Source organism: Anolis carolinensis, unplaced genomic scaffold (assembly GCF_035594765.1).
Source record: "Anolis carolinensis isolate JA03-04 unplaced genomic scaffold, rAnoCar3.1.pri scaffold_10, whole genome shotgun sequence".
NCBI lineage: Eukaryota > Metazoa > Chordata > Lepidosauria > Squamata > Dactyloidae > Anolis > Anolis carolinensis.
In genome coordinates this window covers 17,864,017-17,875,603 of record NW_026943821.1, presented here as the reverse complement: position 1 = coordinate 17,875,603, position 11,587 = coordinate 17,864,017, and positions in this window count along the sequence as shown.

Genomic DNA, 11,587 nt, shown 5'->3' with positions numbered 1-11,587 from the left:
CTCCCCAATCCCTCTCAGTCTGGCCACAACAATACTTGGTGTTGAGACTGTGGATTATTCACCATGATCCACAGTTATAATACACATATAATAAAACCGCATATATAATAAAACATACAGTAGAGTCTCACTTATCCAAGCTAAACGGGCTGGCAGAACATTGGCTAAGCAAAAATCTTGGATAATAAGGAGGGATTAAGAAAAAAAGCCTATTAAACATAAAATTACATTATGATTTTACAAATTAAGCACCAAAACATCATGTTTTACAAGAAACTGACAGAAAAAGCAGTTCAATACACAGTAATGTTATGCAGTAATTACTGTATTTACGAATTTAGCACCAAAACATTGCAACATTTACTACAAAAACAATGACTACTAAAAAGCAGACTGCCTTGGATAATACAGAACCTTGGATAAGTGAAGCTTGGATAAGTGAGACCCTACTGTATATATAATAAAATATATAATATAATATATAATATAATATATATGTGTATACATATAATAAAACATAAATAATAAATACACATTTTATTGTAATAAAATATAGTACACCATGTGTTTTATTATATATATAATTAGTTTTATATTATACATATAATTATACATATCAGTTATTAGTTGCCACAACTACTGCACTTTATCACACTCCACTCTTATTGATTGAACTCTGTAATGAGATCCTTAAATCCCTCTTGTAGAGTCTGCTGAATTTTATCTTACAGTTTGTATATTATGTTCAGAATCTAATGTTCTGATGTGTTGTTTTTTTATAAAATAATCTTTATTAGTTTTAACAGAATAATAAAAAGCAAAAACCCCTAATCGGGCAAAAAAGAAAAGGAGAGAAAAGGTCAAGAAAAGACAGGAAAGAAAAAAAAGATTTAAAAAAGTGAATATAAAAATGACTAATGATCTAATGTTCTGATGTTGATGTTTTATGCTGGTTTGTATGTTTATACTATTTTACTTGTTTTTCGTTGGTTTAATTATGCTGTATTTTGTTGTATGTTGAAACTGGGCTTGTCCCCATGTGAGCCGCCCCGAGTCCCCTCTGGGGAGATGGGAGCGGGATATAAAAATAAAGTTGTTATTATTATTATTATTATTATTATTATTATTATTATTATTATCATTATTATAAATGTATAATAATAAAACCAAATGTAAGGGTTCTTTGCTCCAACTGTTTTGCTATAGGTTTAGTCTTCTCTTGAAAGAATACGCCAAGATACTTCAGGGGCTGAAGATACCATATGTTTTTATTGTTTGGGATACAAGAGTCTCGCACTACTCCCCATCTATATAGGGCCTTAGCTACAAAGTCATAAATCACCCAAAACCTCTGTTGCCTGGTGCCTGCCCTTTCCCACACACCAGAACCCACTTTCTCGCACCTCAGATCAATTGACTTTTATGGCCGGTTCATGTGTCCTTGAAGCATCCTGTCCTCCCTTTCGGCCATTGGCCATGTGCTTTATGTCAGGACTGGGAAGCTGATAGTTGCATGGCATGAGTAATCATGACACCAGGTCATAGTGAATGAATGACAATAAACAGTAATCACTATACCACATTGTTTAAAGACTGCTTTCTATCAAGTGGATCTCTCTTAGCAGGGCTATTCTATGAACTGGGAACTACCAATGAAATGGCCATCTACCCAGTCTCTACCAGCCAGTATGGGACCAATAAGTGTCATCATCCAACAGTAATTTTACCATTCTCTGGGAATTTATGATTTGTGCATAAATTTGACAGACGTTCAAACAGGATTGGACAGCTGTCATGGGTTGAAGTGGGCTGCATTGGTTCCCAGAGGACTTCAGAAAAAAAAAGTCCTCAAAATGCTTCCAAAGGTCTCACATGGCATTGTTTATTGCAATTTTTTTGTCCTTTCTAGGAGGGGTTTTAAAACACAAACAGATAGGAAACGAAGAAGAAATCAGGCAATGAAGTCAGCAACATACTGTGTCTAAAAATATTGTTTGTCAGACGACCACTATAAGGCTATCATTTCATTTTTATAAGAAATTATTCTTAAAAATCTTAAGTGGGGAAAGGTACAGTTACAATTACTTTTTATCATGTCAGAAGCAAATTGAGAATATACTGCAAGTTGCTTCTGGTGTGAGAGAATTGGCTGTCTACAAGGATATTGCCCAGGGGATGCCCGGATGTGTTACCATCCTATGGGAAGCTTTTCATGTCCCCTCATGGGAAGCTGTGGCTGACAGAAGGGAGCTCACCCCGTCTCACGGAATTGAACCACCGATCTTCAGGTCAACAGTTCAGCTGGCACAAGAATTCAACCCATTGCGCCACTACAGTTCCTAGTTAAAATTACTAATAAAATAGTAATTCAATGCAAATTTTAGTTGCATACAGTAATAATCCTGGAACTTCTATTATATATTCAAGCTACTAAATGTCATTAAGATTTTGAACATGATTGTCTAATCTTTAAAGGACAACATGATGCCCTGACCAGTGTGCCACTGCCTGAAATTTTTGAAGGCATTGTGGGGCGAGGGGAACAGAAAAATGGTTCTGGAGATGCATGTGGGAAACCAGCCACATTTTCCCCAGCCTGTCCTACCCAGTAGAATTATTAAGAGAGTACCCAACTGATGATATGCCATATTTCAAAGTATTATCTAGAATCCATTAAGTCCAGAATCTAAAAGTACTTGATTGAACCAGTGTTTATCTTTATGGGAATGGCCATGATGAGCTTTAGCTCAATTTGTATGTACATTTGTGGAAGTGTAACAATGCAGACAAAAACCTGACAACGTAGTGATGCTTTCAGGACGTATCTACTACGTGCATGTTGAACTGGCTTGTGACTCATCAGGAGACCTTGTCTTTGCAATTTCCCTCTTGGTTGCTATGAACCTGTTCACCCCATCAGTTTCATTTAGGCACCCAGTTATTGCATCACAGGTCTCGTTCACATGAGAAAAAGTCATACAGTTGGAATAGCATGGACTACTTCATGTAAAATGATGGTGCAAGCAGGTATAATTATGATGGAAGGAAGTGCAAAAAGAAACTGGGATCATGATAAATACATCAAAGCTTCATGGAGACAGGCGAGAGCATGGCATTCCTTTCTATTTATTTAATTGTTTGATTACTTCAAATTTTACTTTGATGTGTTTTATTGATATAATAATAATAATAATAATAATAATAATAATAATAATAATAATAATAATAATAATACATCACATAGTCCTAGACACGGGAAGTGTCCAACGTGTGATCCAATACAACAGCCAGCAAAGTGTCTGCTGTGGACTTGTCATGTTTCAAATAATAATAATAACAACAACAACTTTATTTTTGTATCCCGTCTCCATCTCCCCAAAGGGACTCAGGGCGGCTCACATGGGGACAAGCTCAACATCGACATAGGTAAAACAATACATTAAAAACAAAATAGCAATAAATATAGAACAACATATAACAGTATAAGTCAATATAAAAACATGTCAAGTACTTACAAACCAGAGCACAGGTACAATATATACAGGGGTGAACTTGTGCAGGGCTCTGAGCGATATTGTGTATTAAATCTATAAGTCTCAATGTTGGCTGGGGATTGGGGTGGTGAAAGCAGCATATAAATGAAACGAGAAGGAGATGGAGGAGGACAAGCAGCAACCAGAGCAACAACAACAATGACAAAAACTACTTGCACAATGCCACCAGCTGACTGGGGAATTCAAGGATTCAAAAAAGAATTTTTTGGGAATGGGTTAAACCTGTTTTGTAGTCTCAGTCCTGATTCAAGCCTTGAGAATTTTACTATTCTTTTGAAAAGCCAAGATAAACTAAACACAACCATAGGTCATCTACTTTATTAGTTAAAGGGAAAAACTGTAAAAAGAATTAACTAAGGCCAAAGTCAAAACTAGGAAATAGAAACAGTACAGGGATAGGCAAGCACTAACTACAGATCTATTGTTTAGGGGGAAAGCCTAGGAAAAGAGCCAGGTTCTGTATAGAAAATAAATACCACACACCATTAATTGTAATTAATTCCTATGAGACATGATCTCTCATCAAAGCTCTGGCAGAGTTGGCCAAATGGTATGAAGGAGCGCTGCACAAGAACATGATCTGATCTGACCTACTTTATCACTTTTTTCACCTTACCTCATAGAAGGATGATGACATGAACTCAGCCACAGTTTCTAAATCCCGGCTGGCTGGCTGCTGCTGCTGTGGATCAGTTGCTTGTTGCTTTTTCTTTCTAAACTAACCAGCTTATTCCCTGGCTGGCAAGCAAGACAGAAATCACAACAAGCTTCATTTCTTCTTTGTACACTTGGTGCCCATACTCAATGTATGCAGACGACTGCTCGGTTTGCTTACATATAGCCAAACTCTCATGGCTCTCATTTACTTCCACAAAGTAAAAAAGCAAGAGAAGAGCCAGATTCACTTCTGGGAGTGAGTCTATTACAATCTCAATCTAAATAAAACATAAACCTAAGTTTAAAAATGACACACAGTTTTAAAAGTTTTTAAAAAGCAAGATAAAAGCCAGAATCGCTTCTGAACAGCTGGGAGTGAGCCTATACAATCTTAATCTAAATAAATCTTAATAAAATCTTAATCTAAATAAAAGAGCTAACAATTTCACGCCTTCCAATTTGCCTTTCATTGGTAGAATGAGCGTGACTACTCCCCATCACTGGAATGCACATCACTCATTTGATTCATTTTCTGCCCAAAAAAGGCTAAGGAGGCTCTATCCAAGCAGCACAGTTATTGCCACTCTCACACTATTTCTGCCGATCTCATGTCTGAAATTTAATTGTGCAAAAAGCTGCCTTGTTAAGGACCTCATCAGATGCAAGTCTTCCCCCATGTCCACACACTTCTTAGACACTTCAGGAACAAAGTGCCACGGGCCCCTTCACATGACATAAAACTATTTCTGGTTGTCATCTGTTGTGCTTCGTCCCTAAAATGTAGTAGAAGTGTAAAGAAATGGAGGCTGGGGGCAGAGAGATGGGGAGAAACCATCTTTGGAGCTCCCAATGTGCCTGGAAATGAGAGAAAGTGATTAAAAACACGTGTGACGTGGACAAATGGGCGTTCCTGTGGGCGGTCTCCTATGCTTTTGGTAATAAATTGTGTGTCCTGAATGGTCTGAAAGAGTTCTCACCCTCAAAGGGCCAACTGTTGGTAAAGATTTTATGTTGTATAATTTAATGCTAGTAGAGTTGAATTCGGCTTTACGGCTTACTTTTTTAGTTAGACACTAGCTGTGCCCGGCCACGCGTTGCTGTGGCAAAGTCTGGTGGTATGGGAAATAAAATATTGAGGAGTTGGTGGTAGTTAAGGTAAAGGGTAAAAGTTTTCCCCTGACATTAAGTCCATTATAAATGGGTTATATAGATGCGTGGAAGAGCCTTGAGTCTACACTGCCATATAATCCAGTTCAAATCAGATAATCTGTATTTTATAGGCAGTGTGGAAGAGGCCTAAGTGAGGCCTAACTATGCCTGTCCCCTGGGCTGAGTGGGTTGCTAGGAGACCAAGTGGGCGGAGCTTACTAACTGGCAGCAATTGGAATAAAAACAATTATTCCTCTCCCTCTAATTAGGACTTTATTTTTCTTTTCTTTTTGTTGTATGAACGTAGAGGCATGGATGAGGGGTTGTGCTGCCAAGTTTAGTGTTTCTGGGATGTGTAGTTTTGTTGTTTTGTCCTAGGCCGAAATTTCATTACCCTTTTATATATATAGATGCCTAGAACTGACCTGAACTTTGTATGCCTTGAGCTTGCTGCATTAGGGATGCTTGTGTGTCAAAGAGAAAATATCCAAACTGATAAGAATAAGATTTATGAAGCTAAGCATGTTCATGCATACCCACTGGTGTGTGCATTAGAGATAGAAATAACACCAAAAATAGATCAACAGCAAACACAGCTTTTGAGGGCTCTTTTCCAGCTCCTCAGATGTGTACAATCCTGTGTCTTATTACTTGAACTTGGGGAAGCACCTCTGTCAATAAGAGCCTGGTGGTGGGCACGTAAATATTGGCTCAAGATCAGAGTTTTTAGTTTAGGATCTGGTTTGATTCGTCACTCAGCTCAGAATGAATACATTAACAGTTGGTTTAAGATCCATTCTAAGAAAGCCTCCTACATTGGGCTTTCCGCATCCCTCCTAACTCATCTGGGTTTTGACATGGCTCTCAAAGACTGTGGGGCATTGCCTTTTGCAAGCTGCGCTCTCGTTCTTATGTATCCTGCTCCCCTAGTGCCCTGTCTATACATTATGTTGGTCCTTTCCATGCAGCAAACTATCTAAAAAACTTGATGGTGGATAAATATGGTTGCCTTTTTTCCAAAGCAAGGTGTATTGTGCCTTTTACCTATGTTTTTAGCCAACATGTTTTTAAGCAGTTTTTAACTGTTGTAAATTTTACCCATTTGTCTGTTGTTAATTGCATTATTCTGCATACCGTGTACACCTATGGTGCAACGATGGTCTTTGGACCATAATAAAATGTTTGAATATATATATATATATGTATATATACACATACACACACATATATCCAGTAGAGTCTTACTTATCCAACATAAACAGGCCGGCAGAACATTGGATAAGCGAATATGTTGGATAATAAGGAGAGATTAAGAAAAAGCCTATTAAACATCAAAATAGGTTATGATTTTACAAATTAAGTGCCCAAAACATCATGTTATACAACAAATTTGACAGAAAAAGTAGTTCATTACACATTAATGCTATATAGTAATACTGTATTTACAAATTTACCATCAAAATATCACAACGCATTGAAAACAATGACTACAAAAATGCATTGGACAATCCAGAACGTTGGATAAGCGAGTGTTGGATAAGTGAGACTCTAATCTATATATATAAAAGAGTGATGGCATCACGGCAATTCACAAAACAACAAAAGTACAGGCCCCCCAACCTCAAAATTTGACAACACAACCCATCATCCATGCCTCAAGGTTGATACAACAAAAAGAAAAGAAAAATAAAGTCTTAATTAGAGGGAGAGCAATAATTGTTTTTTATCCAATTGCTGCCAGTTTAGAGGGCTAATCTCTGCCCACTTGGTCGCCTAGCAATCAGCCTGTCAGCAAAGGGACAGCCAGGGTTCAGTTAGGGGACAGGCAGATTTAGGCCTAATTTAGGCTTCTTCCACAGATTATCTAATTTGCACTGGATTATATGGCAGTGTAGACTCAAGGCCCTTCCACACAGCTATATAACCCATTTAGAATCTTATATTATCTGCTTTGCACTGGATTATCCTGACTCCACACTGCCATATAATCCACTTCAGTGTGCATTTTATACAGCTGTGAAGACGGGGCCTCATATAATCCACTTCTAAGCAGATAATATAAGGTTATCAATATACAGTAGACTCTCACTTATCCAACATAAACAGGCCGGCAGGATAAGTGAATATGTTGGATGATAAGAAGGGATTCAGGAAAAGCCAATTAAACAAATTAAGCACCAAAACATCATATTATACAACAAATTTGACAGAAAAAGTAGTTCCATGCGCAGTAATGCTATGTAGTAATTACAGTAGAGTCTCACTTATCCAACACTCGCTTATCCAACGATCTGGATTATCTAACGCATTTTTGTAGTCAATGCTTTCATTAATATTTTGGTGCTAAATTCATAAATACAGTAATTACTACATAGCATTACTGTGGATTGAACTACTTTTTCTGCCAAATGTGTTGTCTAACATGATGTTTTGGTGCTTAATTTGTAAAATTATAACTTAATTTGATGTTTAATAGGCTTATCCTTAATCCCTCCTTATTATCCAACATATTCACTTATCCAATGTTCTGCCGGCCCGTTTATGTTGGATAAGTGAGACTCTACTGTACTGTATTTACAAATTTACCACAAAAATATCACAATGAATTTAAAACACTGACTACAAAAACATTGATTATGAAAAGGCAGACTGCGTTGGATAATCCAGAACATTGTATAAGCGAATCTTGGATAAGTGAGATTCTACTTTAATATGAAATAATTACTGGGATAGAATAATGCAGAACAATATAATCTCTAAAACCAGGACAGTAAATAAACAGGGGAATTCCACACAGGAAACAATCAGGGCCAGCTAACACCTCCCAACAAAGTATTCCCATCATCAAAGTCTGGCAAATCCTGTTTTCTCAGGGCCACAGACAGTAGAAGCACATAAAATATCGCAAACAACACCACTCTGAAAACAAGGGAATTCCAAACAGGAAACAATCAGGGCCAGCTAACACCTCCCAACAAAAAATTCACTCAGGGAGGAAACAGCCAGGCTTTAAAGCTGCAAGGCCATTACATCCTAATCATTTTGCCTCCAACAGACAAAAAAACCAATCCGAAATATTGTATATTCACAACCTTTAGGAAATAATATCCCCTGATGGTGCAGTGTGTTAAAGCGCTGAGCTGCTGAACTTCTGGACCGGAAGGCCGCAGGTTTGAATTGGTGGAGCGGAGAGAGCCCCCACTGTTAGCCCCAGCTTCTGCCAACCCAGAAGTTCAAAAACATGCAAATGTGAGTGCATCAATAGGTACTGCTCCTGCGGGAAGGTAACGCCGCTCCATGCAGTCATCCCACATGACCTTGGAGGAGTCTACGGACAACGCTGGCTCTTCGGCTTAGAAATGGAGATGAGCACCAACCCTCAGAATCATACATGACTGGGCTTAATGTCAGGGGAAAACCTTTACCTTTACCTTAACTACCACCAATTCCCCAATACTTTATCTCCCATACCACCAGACTTTGCCACAGCAACGCGTGGCCGGGCACAGCTAGTATATATATCAGCCCCTGATGGCACAGTGTGTTAAAGCGCTGAGCTGCTGAACTTGCGGACCAAAAAATCGCAGGTTCGAATCCGGGGAGCGGAGTGAGCGCCCGCGGTTAGCTCCAGCTTCTGCCAGCCTAGCAGTTCGACAACATGCAAATGTGAGTAGATCAATAGGTACTGCTTCGGCGGGGAGGTAACAGCGTTCCATGCAGTCATGCCCATGGCCATATGACCTTGGAGGTGTCTACGGACAACACTGGCTCTTTGGCTTAGAAATGGAGATGAGCACCAAGCCCCTGAGTCGGACACGACTGGACTTAACGTCAGGAGAAATTTTTACCTTTACCTATATATATACACACACACATACATACACAAACCACAGGAACTCAAGACTGAAAATGTTGTTCCTCCCTGATTCAGCAACGCAATGGTGGTGTTATTAATGGGATCAGACACAGCTGATTCAGCAGCCATATTAAACAGAGAGGGGAGCAGAAGAGACAGGATATTTAAACCCTAAACCCTAATTCATTAAGCCTTCCTGGTTCAGTTACGAAACTTGCCTGTTGGTCCAAACTGGAGTGTTATTCCAGCAATCTGGAATGTACAATCTGGAATGTACACATGTACAAATATGTGAGGGGAAGTCATAGGGAGGAGGGAGCAAGCTTGTTTTCTGCTGCCCTGGAGACTAGGACACGGAACAATGGCTTCAAACTACAGGAAAGGAGATTCCACCTGAACATCAGGAAGAACTTCCTCACTGTGAGAGGAAATCTCTGCCCCGGAGTGTGGTGGAGGCTCCTTCTTTGGAGGCTTTTAAACAGAGGCTGGATGGCCATCTGTCGGGGGTGCTTTGAATGCGATTTCCTGCTTCTTGGCAGGGGGTTGGACTGCATGGCCCATGAGGTCTCTTCCAACTCTACTATTCTATGATTCTATGATCTAACTGAAATCAGTTACGGCATCACTTCACAGTAATAGATTCATTAATTGAGCTACAATATGTAATGCCACTTTTCAAAACTCTGTGAAGTCACAAAGCAACATTTGCAGAAGGAATAACGATGCAGTTACTTTGAAAAAACTTCTCTGGATTACATATGCCACCTACACTCTTAAGAAAGGACAGCCCAGAGAAATAAGCTGTTGTCAAAGCCCATGTCTGCCTGGATAGGAGATGCTGAATGATTTGGCTAAAGATATGTGGAATCAGAAATTGAAGATTTCTTAGATTATAAGAGTTATTGACTTCTAATTTCAGCCCACTCCTCGTTCAACTACCAGTTCCAACATGTCATTAGAGCAAGGTCAACTTATTCATGTAACACAAACTCATCACATGCCACAATAAGACAAACTGAACTCTTATTCTTGTCCTTTTCTACAGGTAATAACTTTTAATAACTTTATTTTTATATCCCGCCCCATCTCCCTGAAGGGACTCGGGGTGGCTCACAACAGGGACAAGCCCGAAACAACGACACAACATAATTGACAAAACTTAAAACATTTCAATGATCCACAGGTTATAATAATATCTGATAATATAATAAATTATATAATCATATATAATCATATAATAAAACTTTATATTTATATACTGCCCTATCTCCCCGAAGAAACTCAGGGTGGTTTCCAATAAAATACATCAACATACAGTACATAAACTGTATAAAAACACATTATAACAAAAAATAAAACCTTTACACTACAAATAACAATCAATGACAATCACAACAACTTAAAGTTGGGAGACAAAGATCATTAATCCAATAGGTTAACATGGTTCGTATTCAAGAATAGATGAGACTGTACAGCATATTTCAGGGCCATAGGTCCATAGGTTAGTCCTACAAATAAAGATGTAAAAATAGAGACTAATTTCGTTTCATGCTCTACCTACTTTTTGGAAGACTTGCTTCTCTGTCAGCTTGGATGCCTTTAAAGAGACTTCCTCGGAATGACCCAGTGAGGAGAACATTAACATATCTTACCTCTGTGGTAAGACAGGAACAAAGTAAACTATGCCCACAAAAAGCGATGGGAAATCCCAATAAGTCAAGCATATTCACGCAGCTGCATTTAACTAATTTCCCAATGATAAATTCAGGAAGACAAGAGGAACTGCAAGAGAGGAGGGAGTGGACTCTCAGGTGAGTGAGTCACAACGCCTGAGCAAGTTTCACCTTGTTTCTGTTCCTTGCCTTACCATAGACCAACCTTTCCCTTATTATCAAATGAGAGTAAGTTGTGAAATTACAACTCTTGAGTTGCCACATTTCAAACTTTGGCCATGAAATGGGGGCACATTCTTATGGCCTCAGGCAGAACATTTAAATCTCAGGGCCATCTGCTAACCAAATTATTGCCTGTCACAACCGGCCTAAAATCTATTACTGTTGAGTTCCCACTGACCACCTAAATTAAGCTGCATAGTATCCAAAGCCCAATCATTTTGACCCATGATACAGAAATTCCATGCAAAACTCTCCTGTGCAACAGTAAAAATGTACAAATAACAAAGTTAATAATCATTTACTCTCATTTAATGAAATCAAAAATCTGCTACCTTAGGAAGCAGCCTCAAATTACTTCATAGTCTATGAATAATCATCATCATCATCATCATATCCTCAGCTGCTGTAAGAAAATCGCAGACAGACTACAAACAGAGGCACAACTATGTGGCCCAAATGATTCATTGGAACTTATG